The sequence below is a fragment of the Sceloporus occidentalis genome, unplaced genomic scaffold, assembly GCF_023333645.1.
Source record: "Sceloporus occidentalis isolate IW3139 unplaced genomic scaffold, rSceOcc1.0.p SCAF_1, whole genome shotgun sequence".
NCBI classification, from domain to species: Eukaryota; Metazoa; Chordata; class Lepidosauria; order Squamata; family Phrynosomatidae; genus Sceloporus; species Sceloporus occidentalis.
The window spans coordinates 158,486,484-158,491,085 of record NW_028316981.1 but is presented as its reverse complement, the minus strand read 5'-3'; the positions used below and the strand labels follow the sequence as shown (position 1 = coordinate 158,491,085).

Below are 4,602 nucleotides of genomic sequence, written 5' to 3'. Positions count from 1 at the left end.
TAAGATTTGTTGGGACATGCAACAAGACCACCTCTGAAGATCTCAAATTTCTGATAGGCTCATGTGGAAAGAGGTGATCTTTCAGATATCTTGGCCTCAAGTCATTTAGGGCTTTATAGGTCAACACCAGCACTTTCAATTGAGCTCGGAAGCAAATGCAAACCCATGTAGTTCTTGCAGGATCAGTGTTATATGGTCTCTAAAATGCACATCTGACACCAGTCTGGCTGATGAATATTGTACTAGCTGCAGCTTCTGAACACTATTCAAGGGCCTCTGAATGCCAGTTCAGTTAATGGTAAAACAACTACCATTCAGGACCTGATCCTAGATGAACATGCTGACCTGGCCTGTATTGCAGAGACCTGGTTGGATGAAGCTGGGGTAGGATAATCTCTCTCACCTTTGCCCACCAGGCTTCTCTGTGCAGCAGCAAGCAAGACCTGGGGGGGAGAAGTAGAGTTGCAGTGGTCTATCAGGATACTATATCTGTGACCTGGCATCCTATCCCTCAGTTTGAAGGTTTGAGTGTGTTTATGTAAAGGTGGGCAGCTGAGACAGATCAGGGATTCTGTTGGTGTGCTGTCCAACCCGCTGCACAACAGTCTCCCTGCCTGAGCTGGCCAGCATAGTCTTGGGGGTGGTGTTGCAGTCTCCTTGCCTTATATTGCTGGGAGACTTTAACATCCATGCTGAGGCTACCCTGTTGGGAGCAGCTCAGGACTTCATGGCTGCCAGAACAACCATAGGGCTGTCCCAAGTGGTATCTGGCCCCACACATGCCACTGGGCACACTCTAGACCTTGTGTTCTGTACAGAGGAGGATGCTGGCCAGGTTTGGACTTGCTGGAACTCAGAGCCTTTGCAGGGCTTGGGGATCCATTAAGACAGTCCACCCCAGAAGGCTTATGGATCTGGATGGATTCCTGATGGCTCTTGGGGAGTTTCTTGCTGCCTTGGCAGGTGGTCCTGTAGAAGCTCTGGTTGATCTCTGGAATTGAGAAATGACCAGGGCAGTTGACACGATCGCTCCTAAGCATCCCGTCTCACGGAATAGAGCTAAACCAGCCCGTTGATTCTCTAAGGAGCTGGCAGCAATAAAGCAAACAAGACGGAGACTAGAGCGACAGTGGCGGAAAACTCAGAGTGAATCCAACCGAAAACAGGCTAAAATCTACCTGAAGACATATGGTGGTGCAATAGAGGCAGCAAAAAAGACTTTTTTGACTAAAACTATTGGGGCTGCACAGAATCATTCAGCTGAGCTATTTTGAGTGGCCAGAGATCTGTTACAATCTGGTCCTGAGGAGAATGTAAGCCACTCAACAGCTCGCTGTGAGGAATTTGCCCACCATTTTGCTGATAAAATTGCTTGGATTCGTTCTGACTTAAGACGTCAGAGTTGATACAGGTACAATGGATGTAACCTTGGCTCCTGCTTGTCCAGTGTTGATGGATACCTTTCAATTAGTACAGCCTGAGGATGTGGAGAGGATCCTTGGAGAGGGGAGAGCCACCACATGTATTCTAGACCTGTGCCCTTCCTGGCTTATGAAACAGGCCAAAGGAGGACTGGTGGAGTGGGTAAGAAAATTGATTAATGCCTCTCTACAGCAAGGCAGGGTCCCAAAATGCCTAAAAGAGGCTGTAGTAAGATCTCTTTTGAAAAAAAACTTCCCTGGATCTTACTGCATTAGATAATTACAGGCCAATCTCCAACTTTCCATTTTTGGGCAAGGTGCTGGAACATGTGGTGGCCTCTCAATTCCAGGACTTTCTGGATGAGACAGATTATCTGGATCCATGTCAGTCTCATTCCAGACCTGGCTATGAGACAGAAACAGCTTTGGTCACCTTGGTGAATGAACTACTCAGGGAACTCAACAGGGGGAGTGTGTCCCTGTTGGTTTTGCTGGACCTCTCAGCAGCTTTCAATACCACCAACCATGGTATCCTTCTGAGTGGCCCTCTGGGATGGGGCTTGGAGGCCCTTTTCTACAGTGGCTCCATTCTTTCTTGGAGGGGCATTCTCAGAAGGGGGTGCTGGTGGATACCTGTTCAATTCCTTGGCCATTGGCCTGTTGTAAACTGCTTAGACACTGCTTAGGAGGTATGAAGCGGTATATAAATGAAGCTTGTTTTTGTGGAGTCCCTCAGAGTTCAGTCCTGTCCCCTATGCTTTTTAACATCTATATGAAACCGCTGGGAGAGGTCATCCGGAGTTTTAGAGAAAGGTGTCACCTGTATGCTGATGATACTCAGCTCTATCACTCCTTTCTATCTAATTCCAAGGAAGCTGTTTCTGTCCTAAACCAGTGTCTGGCTGCTGTAATGGACTGGATGGGGGCAAACAAACTGAAGCTTAATCCAGACAAGTCAGAGGTGCTCCCGGTCAGTCAGAAGACAGATCCGGGAATAAGGATTCAACCTGTGTTAGATGAGGTTATACTCCCACTGAAAACTCAGGTTTGTAGTTTAGGGGTACTTCTGGATTCAGCACTGAGGAGGAGAGGTTTTGCATAGCTACAGCTCGTGGGCCAACTGCTCCTGTTCCTCGAGAAGTCAGATCTGGCCACAGTGGTACATGTCTTGATTACATCCCATCTGGACTACTGTAATGAGCTCTACATGGAGCTGCCTTTGAAAAGTGATCAGAAACTTCAGCTGGTTGAAAGAGCTGCAGCCAGGCTGTTAACTGGAGCTGGCTACAGGGACCATACAACTCCCTTATTGCAACTGCTCCATTGGCTGCCAGTCCGTTTCTGGGCACAATTCAAAGTGTTGGGTTTTACAGTGCGTCCTCGCCTTACGTGGGGGATCCGTTCCGGATCCCTCCGCGTAAGGCGAATTCCGCCTATGCTCGAGCTCCATTGGAAACAATGGGGCTCGTGCGTGGCGGCACGGCGGCACAGGTGCGCGCGGGGCGCAACGGCCGCGGCTTGAGTGCATATCCTCAAGGCCGCGTATGGTGCGTCCGCGTATGGTGCGGGCGCACTGTATCTATAAAGTCCTATTACGGCCTGGGTCCAAGCTATTTGAAGGACCATATCTCCCTGTAGGAGCCCCCCAGAGCACTGAGATAATTGGGAGAGGCCCTTCTCTCTGTCTCACTACCCTCTCAGGCACATTTGGTGGGGACAGGAGAGAGGGCCTTCTCAGTTGCTGCTCCCAAGCTCTGGAACTCCCTCCTTAGGAAAGCCAGGATGGCTCCATCCCTGCTGTCCTTCTGGTGGCTAGTAGATATTCTTGTGCCAGTAGGCCTTTGCAAACTGAGAAGGGCTGGGTACATTATGTATGATACAAATTTTAATGATTTTTATATTTTAATTTATAACTGTTTTAACTCCTTAAATTGTTTAATTATTTTTTAAATTTTTTATTTATATATTTAATATTCGTATACTGTTTTTAATTATATTGTTTTATGCATGTTGTTCACCGCCTTGAGTCCCTGTGTTGGGAGAAAGACAAGATAAAGAAAAGAAAATAATAATAATAATAATAACAACAACAACAATAATACAGAGGTTAAAAGTCCTAGAAAATCTAAACTCTATCAGGTAGACCATGACAATTGAATTCTTTCAAATCATCTTACCCCCAGATCACCATCATCCTGACCAGCAAAAACCAGACCAAGATTGTGGCCTACTACATGTGTAGGGTCAGATATTAACTGAGATGGGCTGATGAGCTGCCCTGATGAGGGTACCTCAGTACTGACATTAAAATCCTTTGAGGGAGATTAACACCATTTCTGAGATCACCTCCAGCAGCTCTTGCAGGGAGATAATTGGGCAGCGGGTTGGACAATACACCAACTGGATCCCCATCCTGTTATACTGCCCTGTTGCCATGTGTATACACTCAAACTTTGGAGACTGTCAAAAAGGCTACCTCAATAGAGGAATGGACTCATGCTAGATGGCTGCAACTCCTGGAAACCTGATTGGCATAAGTAGGCATGTTGACCAGGTTCCTCTTTAAGTTAACTCTTCAGTTAACCAGGTTTCAGTTATGCATGCAAGGTCAGCTTGCTTGTCTAGGATCATGTTCTGGACCATACAGCTCTTCCCACTCAATGGCCTGGTCTTTAGCAGCAGTACTTTGTTATCTGATTGGGTTCTGCTACACTAGCCAGGAATCTATTAGATGGATGGTATCTCTGCCTCCTTCTCCTCCTCTCACTTGTTCTGCCCCTAACGCCATAGCTCCTTCTGCCCATTATGACTGAAAAGGCAGCACCCTTTGTATTTTTGGAATACAGATTTGGCTGATCAGAAATACAGAATAAACAGACAATCATGAACAAACACACAGGTCAGCATAGTCTGAAGAACTCCCAGTACTTAGCCAAACCTAGCCTTGTGGGATTCTGCTCAGTAGGTGCTCCATTTTCTTATTTAGAGAGCAAATATCCTGTTCAGGGAAAAGCTTACCAAGGGCAATACATAGGAGCCTGTCCTACTACTGTACTCTGCCCATTCCATCTTGATTCGACAAAACAAGCTGTGACTGCAGGCTAAGAGTTACAGGGCAAGAGCCCTTGTGCTCTCATAGTGTTCTTCAAGCTTGTGTAAACAGCTTGCACTGCTGGCAAAA

At 46.8% G+C, this 4,602-nt stretch overlaps 1 pseudogene; it reads left to right on the top strand.

Annotated features, from left to right (window-relative positions):
- Positions 1-824: 824 nt before the first annotated feature.
- LOC149322502 (uncharacterized) lies at positions 825-3,676 on the top strand (annotated as a pseudogene).
- Positions 3,677-4,602: the final 926 nt, after the last annotated feature.